The 17333-nt window shown below is 42.9% G+C and overlaps 5 non-coding genes across 5 annotated transcripts; all 5 read left to right on the plus strand.

Annotated features, from left to right (window-relative positions):
• The first annotated feature begins 322 nt into the window (after positions 1-322).
• On the plus strand, positions 323-513 carry LOC141274070 (U2 spliceosomal RNA). Its single transcript, XR_012322362.1, has one exon. It is a non-coding gene; the product is annotated as a U2 spliceosomal RNA (small nuclear RNA).
• A 1118-nt stretch (positions 514-1631) lies between these two features.
• LOC141149588 (U2 spliceosomal RNA) lies at positions 1632-1822 on the plus strand. Its single transcript, XR_012245880.1, has one exon. It is a non-coding gene; the product is annotated as a U2 spliceosomal RNA (small nuclear RNA).
• A 1118-nt stretch (positions 1823-2940) lies between these two features.
• On the plus strand, positions 2941-3131 carry LOC141274071 (U2 spliceosomal RNA). Its single transcript, XR_012322363.1, has one exon. It is a non-coding gene; the product is annotated as a U2 spliceosomal RNA (small nuclear RNA).
• Positions 3132-9298: 6167 nt separating this feature from the next.
• LOC141150754 (U2 spliceosomal RNA) lies at positions 9299-9488 on the plus strand. Its single transcript, XR_012246875.1, has one exon. It is a non-coding gene; the product is annotated as a U2 spliceosomal RNA (small nuclear RNA).
• Positions 9489-15641: 6153 nt separating this feature from the next.
• LOC141150742 (U2 spliceosomal RNA) lies at positions 15642-15827 on the plus strand. Its single transcript, XR_012246865.1, has one exon. It is a non-coding gene; the product is annotated as a U2 spliceosomal RNA (small nuclear RNA).
• Positions 15828-17333: the final 1506 nt, after the last annotated feature.

Below are 17333 nucleotides of genomic sequence, written 5' to 3' on the forward strand. Positions count from 1 at the left end.
GAGGTATGTAATCAGGAGCCCTCCTGCTAAGGGTAGACAGCTGCTCGTTCCACCCCACCCCCCGCCTTAATTGGTTCTCCTCCCTTCCAACGGTGTTGAGGCGGGTGGGAACAGCAGGGGGTGAAGGTGCTGTGTTTAAAGAGGTGGAGTTATGCAGATCTAAAACGCGTGGATTGCAGCAGCAGCAAGCCGAAAAGTGCAGGCATGTAAGGGATCTAGAGGTTGACAACATGTCTTCTTAACGGGAGTCCAGGAGCTCATCTCCACAAATGGACTTTTCAGGATCCTTGGGTGGCTCCGTAGTTTGAAACCAATTCTGGTTATCGCTTCTCGGCCTTTTGGCTAAGATCAAGTGTAGTATCTGTTCTTATCAGTTTAATATCTGATACGTCCCCTATCTGGGGACCATATATTAAATGGATTTTTAGAACAGGGAGATGGAAAAAGAGCTTGCTCTGTCCACTCCACGCATTGACCTGGTATTGCAGTATCTCCAGGACCGGTGCACCCCTTCTTTAATGCAGTTTCTAAAATCAGAAAGAATTGAATTCAATGTTTTTTGTTCATTTTGCTTGTTTGTCGGATTTGGGGATGGACTCTTTGGCTTTGCTTTTCTTCTCCTCATTGGATTTTTCATGTTCAAAGTTGCAGAAGCCAGATTACAAGCTCATTTTGGTTCAACTTCAGCAACTGTGCATTGCATTGCCATGTAATGTGATGCAATGCTATCTTTCTAGCTCTCCCTTTTTACTTCCTTTTGGATAAACAGACATATTAGGCAAGCATTTTGGAGCTTTCACCTAAATAACTACAGGTGGTGAGATAAGCTGCACAATATAATTGACCTTTCAGTATATTGTTGCACACACACCATCTATTTAGCAAATGCCCTTGTTATCAACAGCAGCCTTTTAAACTCACCTGAGCTAACAGGTATGTGCGCTGGTTACTCTGCTGCGCTTAAAATTTCTTTTTTGGTTTGCTACAATGCCTTTTCTGAAACGTTGTCTCCTTCTGCTGGAACACTGACTTCTTTCATTTAATGCCTGCAGACTATAAAAGAGAACCCAACCCAAAAAGTTTGGTTGATTAGTCTGTGGCATTCTGTTAAACTGTTGCTTATGGCGGTCTCTGTGAGCTTCTCAGCGACATTCAGCCAGCCAGGTATCCTGCCTGCAGTAGATGGAATGTGGCAATGGAACGCTGGCTGCGCGTGTCATAATAGGCTCTGAGCCTTTATATACCTGTGCACAGCAGCAGCCACCTTCAGTCTGCTGCTGGACAGCCAGCAGCAGCAGCAGCAGCAGGAGAGGTATGTAATCAGGAGCCCTCCTGCTAAGGGTAGACAGCTGCTCGTTCCACCCCACCCCCCGCCTTAATTGGTTCTCCTCCCTTCCAACGGTGTTGAGGCGGGTGGGAACAGCAGGGGGTGAAGGTGCTGTGTTTAAAGAGGTGGAGTTATGCAGATGTAAAACGCGTGGATTGCAGCAGCAGCAAGCCGAAAAGTGCAGGCATGTAAGGGATCTAGAGGTTGACAACATGTCTTCTTAACGGGAGTCCAGGAGCTCATCTCCACAAATGGACTTTTCAGGATCCTTGGGTGGCTCCGTAGTTTGAAACCAATTCTGGTTATCGCTTCTCGGCCTTTTGGCTAAGATCAAGTGTAGTATCTGTTCTTATCAGTTTAATATCTGATACGTCCCCTATCTGGGGACCATATATTAAATGGATTTTTAGAACAGGGAGATGGAAAAAGAGCTTGCTCTGTCCACTCCACGCATTGACCTGGTATTGCAGTATCTCCTGGACCGGTGCACCCCTTCTTTAATGCAGTTTCTAAAATCAGAAAGAATTGAATTCAATGTTTTTTGTTCATTTTGCTTGTTTGTCGGATTTGGGGATGGACTCTTTGGCTTTGCTTTTCTTCTCCTCATTGGATTTTTCATGTTCAAAGTTGCAGAAGCCAGATTACAAGCTCATTTTGGTTCAACTTCAGCAACTGTGCATTGCATTGCCATGTAATGTGATGCAATGCTATCTTTCTAGCTCTCCCTTTTTACTTCCTTTTGGATAAACAGACATATTAGGCAAGCATTTTGGAGCTTTCACCTAAATAACTACAGGTGGTGAGATAAGCTGCACAATATAATTGACCTTTCAGTATATTGTTGCACACACACCATCTATTTAGCAAATGCCCTTGTTATCAACAGCAGCCTTTTAAACTCACCTGAGCTAACAGGTATGTGCGCTGGTTACTCTGCTGCGCTTAAAATTTCTTTTTTGGTTTGCTACAATGCCTTTTCTGAAACGTTGTCTCCTTCTGCTGGAACACTGACTTCTTTCATTTAATGCCTGCAGACTATAAAAGAGAACCCAACTCAAAAAGTTTGGTTGATTAGTCTGTGGCATTCTGTTAAACTGTTGCTTATGGCGGTCTCTGTGAGCTTCTCAGCGACATTCAGCCAGCCAGGTATCCTGCCTGCAGTAGATGGAATGTGGCAATGGAACGCTGGCTGCGCGTGTCATAATAGGCTCTGAGCCTTTATATACCTGTGCACAGCAGCAGCCACCTTCAGTCTGCTGCTGGACAGCCAGCAGCAGCAGCAGCAGCAGGAGAGGTATGTAATCAGGAGCCCTCCTGCTAAGGGTAGACAGCTGCTCGTTCCACCCCACCCCCCGCCTTAATTGGTTCTCCTCCCTTCCAACGGTGTTGAGGCGGGTGGGAACAGCAGGGGGTGAAGGTGCTGTGTTTAAAGAGGTGGAGTTATGCAGATCTAAAACGCGTGGATTGCAGCAGCAGCAAGCCGAAAAGTGCAGGCATGTAAGGGATCTAGAGGTTGACAACATGTCTTCTTAACGGGAGTCCAGGAGCTCATCTCCACAAATGGACTTTTCAGGATCCTTGGGTGGCTCCGTAGTTTGAAACCAATTCTGGTTATCGCTTCTCGGCCTTTTGGCTAAGATCAAGTGTAGTATCTGTTCTTATCAGTTTAATATCTGATACGTCCCCTATCTGGGGACCATATATTAAATGGATTTTTAGAACAGGGAGATGGAAAAAGAGCTTGCTCTGTCCACTCCACGCATTGACCTGGTATTGCAGTATCTCCAGGACCGGTGCACCCCTTCTTTAATGCAGTTTCTAAAATCAGAAAGAATTGAATTCAATGTTTTTTGTTCATTTTGCTTGTTTGTCGGATTTGGGGATGGACTCTTTGGCTTTGCTTTTCTTCTCCTCATTGGATTTTTCATGTTCAAAGTTGCAGAAGCCAGATTACAAGCTCATTTTGGTTCAACTTCAGCAACTGTGCATTGCATTGCCATGTAATGTGATGCAATGCTATCTTTCTAGCTCTCCCTTTTTACTTCCTTTTGGATAAACAGACATATTAGGCAAGCATTTTGGAGCTTTCACCTAAATAACTACAGGTGGTGAGATAAGCTGCACAATATAATTGACCTTTCAGTATATTGTTGCACACACACCATCTATTTAGCAAATGCCCTTGTTATCAACAGCAGCCTTTTAAACTCACCTGAGCTAACAGGTATGTGCGCTGGTTACTCTGCTGCGCTTAAAATTTCTTTTTTGGTTTGCTACAATGCCTTTTCTGAAACGTTGTCTCCTTCTGCTGGAACACTGACTTCTTTCATTTAATGCCTGCAGACTATAAAAGAGAACCCAACCCAAAAAGTTTGGTTGATTAGTCTGTGGCATTCTGTTAAACTGTTGCTTATGGCGGTCTCTGTGAGCTTCTCAGCGACATTCAGCCAGCCAGGTATCCTGCCTGCAGTAGATGGAATGTGGCAATGGAACGCTGGCTGCGCGTGTCATAATAGGCTCTGAGCCTTTATATACCTGTGCACAGCAACAGCCAACTTCAGTCTGCTGCTGGACAGCCAGCAGCAGCAGCAGCAGGAGAGGTATGTAATCAGGAGCCCTCCTGCTAAGGGTAGACAGCTGCTCGTTCCACCCCACCCCCCGCCTTAATTGGTTCTCCTCCCTTCCAACGGTGTTGAGGCGGGTGGGAACAGCAGGGGGTGAAGGTGCTGTGTTTAAAGAGGTGGAGTTATGCAGATCTAAAACGCGTGGATTGCAGCAGCAGCAAGCCGAAAAGTGCAGGCATGTAAGGGATCTAGAGGTTGACAACATGTCTTCTTAACGGGAGTCCAGGAGCTCATCTCCACAAATGGACTTTTCAGGATCCTTGGGTGGCTCCGTAGTTTGAAACCAATTCTGGTTATCGCTTCTCGGCCTTTTGGCTAAGATCAAGTGTCTTGCCTGAGAGGATCCTTGTGTGTCTCCCTCTTAGCCTAGCAGCTTATGCTGCTTGCTGCTTTTGGGAGGGAGGTGAGAGGAAACGAGCTGCGATCATGGCGGTTATTCGCTTCGCGGAGCCCGGAGAAGCCCGGGTAAAATATGGAATCCGGATCGATTTTGATGCCGTGGATGAAGATAAATTCACACTGAGACATGTGGTTAATGATGTCCTTTTTGGAATACTGGAGGTGAAGAAAGAAGAAATCCTCTGCCTGCAGCAGTCAAGATGCAAATTCACCCTGGTTTTTTCTACAATGTTTTCCTGTAACAACTTCTATGCCTGTCTGAAGATGAATAAGCAGAGGGAGGAGCTGTCTGGACTCACTTTCACTATCCTATACTCTGCTGGTGAGTTGCCTCTTACTCTGTTTATGTATAATCCCCATGTGCCCCTGGAGCTGATTTACATATTCTTGAGGAAGCACTGTACAGTTATCAAACCTGCTGTGAAAGTACTGAATGAAGCAGGGCTCTGGTCAGGCAAATATAAGTTTGTGGTGAAGTTTCATGAGAGCCTGGATGAGCCTGGAGGAATTCATTACCCTCCATCAAATTTCTCCATAGGCAGGGATAGAGGCTACCTCTTTTTTCCCAATGCACCCAGATTCTGCAGACATTGCTGGAGATACGGACATACTCAAACAGACTGTACCTCTATTGCAGAGCATGTGTGCAGGAAATGTAACCAAGTCGGCCACTCTAGCAACCAGTGCACAAATGTGATAGTCTGCAATCTCTGTGGAGAGAAAGGTCACGCTTTCAAAGACTGTAATTTGAGACCTAAAACTTATGCGGGTGTTGCACAGAGAAATGTGGATCTTCCCCAGCCGGAGTTTATACAGGATGAGCTGGATGAGATGACCAGTGAGGAGGTGGAGGAGAGGAGGAGACTTGCAGAAGATGATAAATGCAGACAGCGTGCAGAGGTTATAGCAGAGGCAACTAGGTTGAGAGTCACACAAAACACTCAAGGAAGCAGCAGAGTTCATGCAGTAAATAAACATCAGACTGAAGTAACTGACTGTATGGAAGTGAGCTCCGTGCAGGAGGCAGAGGCTGATGTGCCAAATATGGCAGTTACTATGGGAGGTGAAGAAGATGTGGAATCCAGCTTATCCAAAACACCAATTATAAAGTGGGATGAGAGTCCATCAGACCCAGAGAGTGAATGTGGTCAGGGGGACCATACATCCAGAAGACAGGCGGACTCAGAAGAGGAAGAGTTATCCACGCCAAAAAAACAAAGGAGGAATCCTTCCCCTTTAAGTGTAGGAAGCATTAGCCCCATGAGAGTGTACCCTACAGCCCTTGATCCCCAAAATGAACCTTTTTTAGGGGAAGGAGCGGGCTACACCGTCTGCATATCCGGCGTACCCCCTCCAGAAGGACTAGGATGAAGAACAAATGGGCATGCTGTCGTGACCTGCCTCACCAAATTGAGAGATGGGTTCCCAAGCTGCTCAAGTGGCAATCCTGTCACTAAATGTTAGACAAATTAAATCAGTACCAAGAAGAACTATGATTTTAGATTTTCTAAAAAATTTACATGCAGATATTTATTGCTTACAGGAATGTGGGATTTCTGAATCTCTGGACGACAACGTGTGGCCGCAAGGCCAATGTGTCTGGTCGGGGTCTGTTGAAAATAAAAACAGTGGGGTTGGGATTTTATTGGGGAATAGGGGGTTGGAAATAGAATCTTACACAGTTGTGGAGGCTGGGAGGTGTTTGGTATGTGAAATAAACTGTAGAGGGTGGAGATTTAAAATACTTAATATGTATGCCCCAGTAGGAAAAGAAGAAAGGCTGGAGCTTTTTGAAAAGATGTGTTTTTTTCTTTCTGGGAAAATACCCATTGTTTGTGTTGGGGATTTTAATTGTGTGACGGAAGGAGAAAAGGTGGATGTCACTGGGAAAAAGTTAAAAAATCTAATAGAGGATTTCTCTTTTGTTGATGCTGCTGAGATAATGTTGGGAAAACCTCCTCCTGCCACATATAAAGCAGATAGGGGGGGCATTGAATCGAGGATTGATCGTATTCTTTTCTCTAATCATATTGTTTGTAAAAAGTTCCAGCAGGATGACGTTATTTTTTCGGATCATGTGTGTATGAGAGCACTTTTGGAAGATACAGTTTCCTTTGCATATGGAAGAGGTGTGTGGAAACTAAATGTGCGGTTGTTAGAGGATCACAGGATTATGAAAGATTTCAGAAGGATGTATGTGAAGTGGAAGGATCGGAAGAGGGATTTTGTGAATGTGCTGGAATGGTGGGACTGGATGAAGAAGGAAATAAGTTTTTTCTTCAAGAAATGGGGAAAGAGGAAAGGAGCCAATAACAGGAAGAAATTTAATGAGTTAAGTATGAAGTTAGAGTGGCTGAGGAAACTAAGAATGATTGGAATTGAAGTGGATGATTTGATGTGTCAGGTGAGAAATGATATTAAAAACTTTATTAATGAGAAGGGCAAAGAAATCATTTACAGGTCCAAAATTGAGCATTTGGAAAAAAATGAAAAATGTACTAGGTTCTTTTTCAAAAAAGTGTTTGGGAAGAAAGTGGATATGGATGAGGTGAAGAATGTGAATGGTGTGTATGTCAAGGGGAAGGAGGTGATGAAAGAGGTTGAATTGTTTTACAAGGAGTTGTATGGGTCAAAATGGATTGATGAGGGGATGATGAATGATGTGTTGGGAAAATTGGAAGGACATTTGAGTATGGATGAGGGTGAGCTGCTGGATGATGAGATTGTACTAGATGAAGTGAAGATGGTGGTGATGTCTGCAAGTAAAAATAAGACTCCTGGAAAAGATGGTTTGCCTGTAGAGTTGTATATGAAAGAATGGGATACTTTGGGTAAAGACTTACTTGAGGTATGTCGGTATATTTTTCAGAATAATGTTTTGAGTGAATCTATGAGAGAAGGGGTAGTTGTTCTGATTCACAAGAAGGGTGATCGAAAGGATTTGGGAAATTGGAGGCCTATTACCCTTTTGAATGTGGATTATAAAGTTTTCAGCAAATTACTCGCAAATAGGATGCGTAATGTAATTGATCGTGTGATCGGAGAGGATCAAGTGTGTTCAATACCTGGTAGGAGTATGAATGACAACTTGATTTTGTTGAGGGATGTGATTGGTGATTGTTTGAGTCGCAAACAGAAATGTATGTTGTTTTCAGTAGATTTTGAGAAGGCTTTTGACAGAGTGTCGCATTTTTTCATGTTTAATGTTTTGGCGAGGATGGGGTTTTCTAGAAATTTTGTGAGTTGTGTGAGAAGTCTGTACTGTAATGTGTCAAGTGAGTTTCTGGTGAACGGGTGGTTGAGTGATAAGGTTTGGGTTAAGTCTGGAGTGCGGCAGGGGTGTCCCATGTCCCCTATTCTGTTTATAAGTGTGATTGAGGTTTTTTTGTGTATGGTAAGGAAAGATAAGGTCATGAGAGGTGTGCTGATTCCTGGGAGTGGAGGAAAAGATGTGAGAATTTTGGGATATATGGATGATGTGGTGATAGTGAATGAAAACATGGCTGCAATGAATAGGGCCAGATTAATGTTAAGCATGTTTTGTAGTGCCTCAGCGTTTAGAGTAAATTGGGGAAAATGCTCCTTTAAATGCTTTGGAGATAACAACATCAAGATGGATGAGGTAACGTGTGAGGAAGGGGCAATTAAGGTATTAGGGATTAAATTTAATGAAAATCTAAAGGGAAATGAAAGCTGGGATGATTGTGGGAAGAGAATGGAGCAGAAGTTGAACTTTTGGAGGATGAGGGAACTAACTTTGACAGGTAAGGTGTTAATCATCAAAGCAGTAGTATTGCCGATCCTGTTGTTTGTGGCAAATGTGTACCCCGCTGCATCTAGGAAGATCAGAAAAACAGAGAAAATAATCTTTAACTTCCTTTGGGGAAGTCGTATGGAGAAGTTGAAGAGAGAGCATGTTTATAAGATATGTGTGAATGGTGGCCTAGATTTTCCAAATGTTCAGTTCTTTTTAGGTGTGAGTTACGTGAAAATGATTGTGGTATGTTTGGGGAAGGATAATAAATGTGCTTGCATGATGAAGTATTCTGCTGGTTGGATGTTTTATGGTTTGAATTGGTTTCAGAGAGATGCCACAGTGCCGGTTGCTTTTAATTGTCCTGTATGGTATGAAATTGTAGAGAAATTCATCAGAAAGTTTGATTTGCTGTCTGTAGGTATGAATGAGTTTAGGAATAAGAAAAAAGTGATCACGAAGGTGCGAGATAGAGAGATTGTTTGTAACATTGTGGGGTTGAGAGGTGAGGATGTATCTGATATGTGGAAGAAATTAGGAACACAAGGTATGTCAAATAGACAGAAAGACATTGCATGGATGATGTTGCATGACATTTTGCCTGTGAGGGAGGTACAAAAGAGGCGTGATTTGATCAGGACAGAAGTATGTCCGAGAGATGGATGTGGTGCAAAAGAGTATATTAGACACTTGGTATGGGATTGTGATTTTGCATATGATGTGTGGAAAGGTATGGGAAGTCTATGTAATGAACTGGCAGGAGTGACCTATGTAAATTGGAAGGTTGCAATGTTCGGTATCGGTGCTTGTAGTAGGTTCAAAGACAGAGTTCTGTGGCTTTTGACAGTGTGTGTGATAGAAAGTTTATGGGATGCAAGAAACTTGTTAGTGTTTAAAAGGAAAACAATGTCGGTAAATGAGTGTTTAAAGTTGATTCTGTCAAGGATGTATGGGATCTATCTATGGGATAAAAAGTGTGGAAATATTATTGATGCAGAAGGAATATGGAAGTTCAAGAAATGGAGATTTCTTGTAAAGTACAAATAGAATAAGTAATTTTGTTGTAGTTCCTTTTTGGTTCAATTCAAAATCCTTTAAAAAATTTTATAAAAAAAAAAAATAAAAAATCCATGATATGATGAGAGGTTGCCTATCATACAAGCTTGCATGAGCCAATTTGATAAAGCACAGCCAATCTGACATGGGAAAAAAAAAAAAAAAAAAAAAAAAATCTGTTCTTATCAGTTTAATATCTGATACGTCCCCTATCTGGGGACCATATATTAAATGGATTTTTAGAACAGGGAGATGGAAAAAGAGCTTGCTCTGTCCACTCCACGCATTGACCTGGTATTGCAGTATCTCCAGGACCGGTGCACCCCTTCTTTAATGCAGTTTCTAAAATCAGAAAGAATTGAATTCAATGTTTTTTGTTCATTTTGCTTGTTTGTCGGATTTGGGGATGGACTCTTTGGCTTTGCTTTTCTTCTCCTCATTGGATTTTTCATGTTCAAAGTTGCAGAAGCCAGATTACAAGCTCATTTTGGTTCAACTTCAGCAACTGTGCATTGCATTGCCATGTAATGTGATGCAATGCTATCTTTCTAGCTCTCCCTTTTTACTTCCTTTTGGATAAACAGACATATTAGGCAAGCATTTTGGAGCTTTCACCTAAATAACTACAGGTGGTGAGATAAGCTGCACAATATAATTGACCTTTCAGTATATTGTTGCACACACACCATCTATTTAGCAAATGCCCTTGTTATCAACAGCAGCCTTTTAAACTCACCTGAGCTAACAGGTATGTGCGCTGGTTACTCTGCTGCGCTTAAAATTTCTTTTTTGGTTTGCTACAATGCCTTTTCTGAAACGTTGTCTCCTTCTGCTGGAACACTGACTTCTTTCATTTAATGCCTGCAGACTATAAAAGAGAACCCAACCCAAAAAGTTTGGTTGATTAGTCTGTGGCATTCTGTTAAACTGTTGCTTATGGCGGTCTCTGTGAGCTTCTCAGCGACATTCAGCCAGCCAGGTATCCTGCCTGCAGTAGATGGAATGTGGCAATGGAACGCTGGCTGCGCGTGTCATAATAGGCTCTGAGCCTTTATATACCTGTGCACAGCAGCAGCCACCTTCAGTCTGCTGCTGGACAGCCAGCAGCAGCAGCAGCAGGAGAGGTATGTAATCAAGAGCCCTCCTGCTAAGGGTAGACAGCTGCTCGTTCCACCCCACCCCCCGCCTTAATTGGTTCTCCTCCCTTCCAACGGTGTTGAGGCGGGTGGGAACAGCAGGGGGTGAAGGTGCTGTGTTTAAAGAGGTGGAGTTATGCAGATCTAAAACGCGTGGATTGCAGCAGCAGCAAGCCGAAAAGTGCAGGCATGTAAGGGATCTAGAGGTTGACAACATGTCTTCTTAACGGGAGTCCAGGAGCTCATCTCCACAAATGGACTTTTCAGGATCCTTGGGTGGCTCCGTAGTTTGAAACCAATTCTGGTTATCGCTTCTCGGCCTTTTGGCTAAGATCAAGTGTCTTGCCTGAGAGGATCCTTGTGTGTCTCCCTCTTAGCCTAGCAGCTTATGCTGCTTGCTGCTTTTGGGAGGGAGGTGAGAGGAAACGAGCTGCGATCATGGCGGTTATTCGCTTCGCGGAGCCCGGAGAAGCCCGGGTAAAATATGGAATCCGGATCGATTGTGATGCCGTGGATGATGATAAATTCACACTGAGACATGTGGTTAATGATGTCCTTTTTGGAATACTGGAGGTGAAGAAAGAAGAAATCCTCTGCCTGCAGCAGTCAAGATGCAAATTCACCCTGGTTTTTTCTACAATGTTTTCCTGTAACAACTTCTATGCCTGTCTGAAGATGAATAAGCAGAGGGAGGAGCTGTCTGGACTCACTTTCACTATCCTATACTCTGCTGGTGAGTTGCCTCTTACTCTGTTTATGTATAATCCCCATGTGCCCCTGGAGCTGATTTACATATTCTTGAGGAAGCACTGTACAGTTATCAAACCTGCTGTGAAAGTACTGAATGAAGCAGGGCTCTGGTCAGGCAAATATAAGTTTGTGGTGAAGTTTCATGAGAGCCTGGATGAGCCTGGAGGAATTCATTACCCTCCATCAAATTTCTCCATAGGCAGGGAGAGAGGCTACCTCTTTTTTCCCAATACACCCAGATTCTGCTGGAGATACGGACATACTCAAACAGACTGTACCTCTATTGCAGAGCATGTGTGCAGGAAATGTAACCAAGTCGGCCACTCTAGTAACCAGTGCACAAATGTGATAGTCTGCAATCTCTGTGGAGAGAAAGGTCACGCTTTCAAAGACTGTAATTTGAGACCTAAAACTTATGCTGGTGTTGCACAGAGAAATGTGGATCTTCCCCAGCCGGAGTTTATACAGGATGAGCTGGATGAGATGACCAGTGAGGAGGTGGAGGAGAGGAGGAGACTTGCAGAAGATGATAAACGCAGACAGCGTGCAGAGGTTATAGCAGAGGCAACTAGGTTGAGAGTCACACAAAACACTCAGGGAAGCAGTAGAGTTCATGCCGTAAATAAACATCAGACTGAAGTAACTGACTGTATGGAAGTGAGCTCCGTGCAGGAGGCAGAGGCTGATGTGCCAAATATGGCAGTTACTATGGGAGGTGAAGAAGATGTGGAATCCAGCTTATCCAAAACACCAATTATAAAGTGGGATGAGAGTCCATCAGACCCAGAGAGTGAATGTGGTCAGGGAGACCATACATCCAGAAGGCAGGAGGACTCAGAAGAGGAAGAGTTATCCACGCCAAAAAAACAAAGGAGGAATCCTTCCCCTTTAAGTGTAGGAAGCATTAGCCCCATGAGAGTGTACCCTACAGCCCTTGATCCCCAAAATGAACCTTTTTTAGGGGAAGGAGTGGGCTACACCGTCTGCATATCCGGCGTACCCCCTCCAGAAGGGCTAGGATGAAGAACAAATGGGCATGCTGTCGTGACCTGCCTCACCAAATTGAGAGATGGGTTCCCAAGCTGCTCAAGTGGCAATCCTGTCACTAAATGTTAGACAAATTAAATCAGTACCAAGAAGAACTGTGATTTTAGATTTTCTCAAAAATTTACATGCAGATATTTATTGCTTACAGGAATGTGGGATTTCTGAATCTCTGGACGACAACGTGTGGCCGCAAGGCCAATGTGTTTGGTCAGGGTCTGTTGAAAATAAAAACAGTGGGGTTGGGATTTTATTGGGGAATAGGGGGTTGGAAATAGAATCTTACACAGTTGTGGAGGCTGGGAGGTGTTTGGTATGTGAAATAAACTGTAGAGGGTGGAGATTTAAAATACTTAATATGTATGCCCCAGTAGGAAAAGAAGAAAGGCTGGAGCTTTTGAAAAGATGTGTTTTTTTCTTTCTGGGAAAATACCCATTGTTTGTGTTGGGGATTTTAATTGTGTGACGGAAGGAGAAAAGGTGGATGTCACTGGGAAAAAGTTAAAAAATCTAATAGAGGATTTCTCTTTTGTTGATGCTGCTGAGATAATATTGGGAAAACCTCCTCCTGCCACATATAAAGCAGATAGGGGGGGCATTGAATCGAGGATTGATCGTATTCTTTTCTCTAATCATATTGTTTGTAAAAAGTTCCAGCAGGATGACGTTATTTTTTCAGATCATGTGTGTATGAGAGCACTTTTGGAAGATACAGTTTCCTTTGCATATGGAAGAGGTGTGTGGAAGCTAAATGTGCGGTTGTTAGAGGATCACAGGATTATGAAAGATCTCAGAAGGATGTATGTGAAGTGGAAGAATCGGAAGAGGGATTTTGGGAATGTGCTGGAATGGTGGGACTGGATGAAGAAGGAAATAAGTTTTTTCTTCAAGAAATGGGGAAGGAGGAAAGGAGCCAATAACAGGAAGAAATTTAATGAGTTAAATATGAAGTTAGAGTGGCTGAGGAAACTAAGAATGATTGGAATTGAAGTGGATGATTTGATGTGTCAGGTGAGAAATGATATTAAACACTTTATTAATGAGAAGGGCAAAGAAATCATTTACAGGTCCAAAATTGAGCATTTGGAAAAAAATGAAAAATGTACTAGGTGCTTTTTCAAAAAAGTGTTTGGGAAGAAAGTGGATATGGATGAGGTGAAGAATGTGAATGGTGTGTATGTGAAGGGGAAGGAGGTGATGAAAGAGGTTGAATTGTTTTACAAGGAGTTGTATGGGTCAAAATGGATTGATGAGGGGATGATGAATGATGTGTTGGGAAAATTGGAAGGACATTTGAGTGAGGATGAGGGTGAGCTGCTGGATGATGAGATTGTACTAGATGAAGTGAAGATGGTGGTGATGTCTGCAAGTAAAAATAAGACTCCTGGAAAAGATGGTTTGCCTGTAGAGTTGTATATGAAAGAATGGGATACTTTGGGTAAAGACTTACTTGAGGTATGTCGGTATATTTTTCAGAATAATGTTTTGAGTGAATCTATGAGAGAAGGGGTAGTTGTTCTGATTCACAAGAAGGGTGATCGAAAGGATTTGGGAAATTGGAGGCCTATTACCCTTTTGAATGTGGATTATAAAGTTTTCAGCAAATTACTAGCAAATAGGATGCGTAATGTAATTGATCGTGTGATCGGAGAGGATCAAGTGTGTTCAATACCTGGTAGGAGTATGAATGACAACTTGGTTTTGTTGAGGGATGTGATTGGTGATTGTTTGAGTCGCAAACAGAAATGTATGTTGTTTTCAGTAGATTTTGAGAAGGCTTTTGACAGAGTGTCGCATTTTTTCATGTTCAATGTTTTGGCAAGGATGGGGTTTTCTAGAAATTTTGTGAGTTGTGTGAGAAGTCTGTACTGTGGTGTGTCAAGTGAGTTTCTGGTGAATGGGTGGTTGAGTGATAAGGTGTGGGTTAAGTCTGGAGTGCGGCAGGGGTGTCCCATGTCCCCTATTCTGTTTATAAGTGTGATTGAGGTTTTTTTGTGTATGGTAAGGAAAGATAAGGTCATGAGAGGTGTGCTGATTCCTGGGAGTGGAGGAAAAGATGTGAGAATTTTGGGATATATGGATGATGTGGTGATAGTGAATGAAAACATGGCTGCAATGAATAGGGCCAGATTAATGTTAAGCATGTTTTGTAGTGCCTCAGCGTTTAGAGTAAATTGGGGAAAATGCTCCTTTAAATGCTTTGGAGATAACAACATCAAGATGGATGAGGTAACGTGTGAGGAAGGGGCAATTAAGGTATTAGGGATTACATTTAATGAAAATCTAAAGGGAAATGAAAGCTGGGATGATTGTGGGAAGAGAGTGGAGCAGAAGTTGAACTTTTGGAGGATGAGGGAACTAACTTTGACAGGTAAAGTGTTAATCATCAAAGCAGTAGTATTGCCGATCCTGTTGTTTGTGGCAAATGTGTACCCCGCTGCATCTAGGAAGATCAGAAAAACAGAGAAAATAATCTTTAACTTCTTTTGGGGAAGTCGTATGGAGAAGTTGAAGAGAGAGCATGTTTATAAGATGTGTGTGAATGGTGGCCTAGATTTTCCAAATGTTGAGTTCTTTTTAGGTGTGAGTTACGTGAAAATGATTGTGGTATGTTTGGGGAAGGGTAATAAATGTGCTTGCATGATGAAGTATTCTGCTGGTTGGATGTTTTATGGTTTGAATTGGTTTCAGAGAGATGCCACAGTGCCGGTTGCTTTTAATTGTCCTGTATGGTATGAAATTGTAGAGAAATTCATCAGAAAGTTTGATTTGCTGTCTGTAGGTATGAATGAGTTCAGGAATAAGAAAAAAGTGATCACGAAGGTGCGAGATAGAGAGATTGTTTGCAACATTGTTGGGTTGAGAGGTGAGGATGTATCTGATATGTGGAAGAAATTAGGAACACAAGGTATGTCAAATAGACAGAAAGACATTGCATGGATGGTGTTGCATGACATTTTGCCTGTGAGGGAGGTACAAAAGAGGCGTGATTTGATCAGGACAGAAGTGTGTCCGAGAGATGGATGTGGTGCAAAAGAGTATATTAGACACTTGGTATGGGATTGTGATTTTGCATATGATGTGTGGAAAGGTATGGGAAGTCTATGTAATGAACTGGCAGGAGTGACATATGTAAATTGGAAGGTTGCAATGTTCGGTATGGGTGCTTGTAGCAGGTTCAAAGACAGAGTTCTGTGGCTTTTGACAGTGTGTGTGATAGAAAGTTTATGGGATGCAAGAAACTTGTTAGTGTTTAAAAGGAAAACAATGTCGGTAAATGAGTGTTTAAAGTTGATTCTGTCACGGATGTATGTGATCTATCTATGGGATAAAAAGTGTGGAAATATTATTGATGCAGAAGGAATATGGAAGTTCAAGAAATGGAGATTCCTTGTAAAGTACAAATAGAATAAGTAATTTTGCTGTAGTCCCTTTTTGGTTCAATTCAAAATCCTTTAAAAATTTTAATAAAAAAATAAAAAAATCCATGATATGATGAGAGGTTGCCTATCATACAAGCTTGCATGAGCTAATTTGATAAAGCACAGCCAATCTGACATGGAAAAAAAAAAAAAAAAAAAAAATCTGTTCTTATCAGTTTAATATCTGATACGTCCCCTATCTGGGGACCATATATTAAATGGATTTTTAGAACAGGGAGATGGAAAAAGAGCTTGCTCTGTCCACTCCACGCATTGACCTGGTATTGCAGTATCTCCAGGACCGGTGCACCCCTTCTTTAATGCAGTTTCTAAAATCAGAAAGAATTGAATTCAATGTTTTTTGTTCATTTTGCTTGTTTGTCGGATTTTGGGATGGACTCTTTGGCTTTGCTTTTCTTCTCCTCATTGGATTTTTCATGTTCAAAGTTGCAGAAGCCAGATGTCAAGCTCATTTTGGTTCAACTTCAGCAACTGTGCATTGCATTGCCATGTAATGTAATGCAATGCTATCTATCTAGCTCTCCCTCTTTACTTCCTTTTGGATAAACAGACATATTAGGCAAGCATTTTGGAGCTTTCACCTAAATAACTACAGGTGGTGAGATAAGCTGCACAATATAATTGACCTTTCAGTAAATTGTTGCACACACACCATCTATTTAGCAAATGCCCTTGTTATCAACAGCAGCCTTTTAAACTCACCTGAGCTAACAGGTATGTGCGCTGGTTACTCTGCTGCGCTTAAAATTTCTTTTTTGGTTTGCTACAATGCCTTTTCTGAAACGTTGTCTCCCTCTGCTGGAACACTGACTTCTTTCATTTAATGCCTGCAGACTATAAAAGAGAACCCAACCCAAAAAGTTTGGTTGATTAGTCTGTGGCATTCTGCTAAACTGTTGCTTATGGCGGTCTCTGTGAGCTTCTCAGTGACATTCAGCCAGCCAGGTATCCTGCCTGCAGTAGATGGAATGTGGCAATGGAACGCTGGCTGCGCGTGTCATAATAGGCTCTGAGCCTTTATATACCTGCGCACAGCAGCAGCCACCTTCAGTCTGCTGCTGGACAGCCAGCAGCAGCAGGAAAGGTAAGTAATCAGCAGCCCTCCTGCTAAGGGTAGACAGCTGCTCTTTCCACCCCCCCGTCTTAATTGGTTCTCCTACCTTCCAACGGTGTTGAGGCGGGTGGGAACAGCAGGGGGTGAGGGTGCTGTGTTTAAAGAGGTGGAGTTATGCAGATCTAAAACGCGTGGATTGCAGCAGCAGCAAGCCGAAAAGTGCAGGCATGTAAGGGATCTAGAGGTTGACAACATGTCTTCTTAACGGGAGTCCAGGAGCCCATCTCCACAAATGGACTTTTCAGGATCCTTGGGTGGCACCGTAGTTGGAAACCAATTCTGGTTATCGCTTCTCGGCCTTTTGGCTGAGACCAAGTGCTTCACAGCACGAGGTTTCAGTTGAAGGGCACTCAGGTACCCCTCTCCTTGGCCTGGCAGGATCGTCCACTTCGGTGGGCTTCACCTGCCTGCTGCTATTAGGGAGATGGATTAGTCCTAGGGTAACGGGCAGGGATCCCCCAGCCTTCAGGTGCTTTATCACAAAGCTCTGAAGGCGCAGATTGCAGGCGGTTGCAATTTGCATTTTGTTGCGCCATACCATGGAGGTTGACCCCAACCTCGTGCCTCTATATGCGAGGCTCAAGAACACCATAAGGGTCCGCTTTACGGCTGGTGGTTCCGATATGCGGAATCTGGGATATGTAGTCCAGGACGTGCTTGAGAAACTGCTCCACGTCAGAACCAAC

Source organism: Phyllobates terribilis, unplaced genomic scaffold (genome assembly GCF_046119375.1).
Source record: "Phyllobates terribilis strain yellow unplaced genomic scaffold, ASM4611937v1 Scaffold_5__5_contigs__length_657084704, whole genome shotgun sequence".
NCBI lineage: Eukaryota > Metazoa > Chordata > Amphibia > Anura > Dendrobatidae > Phyllobates > Phyllobates terribilis.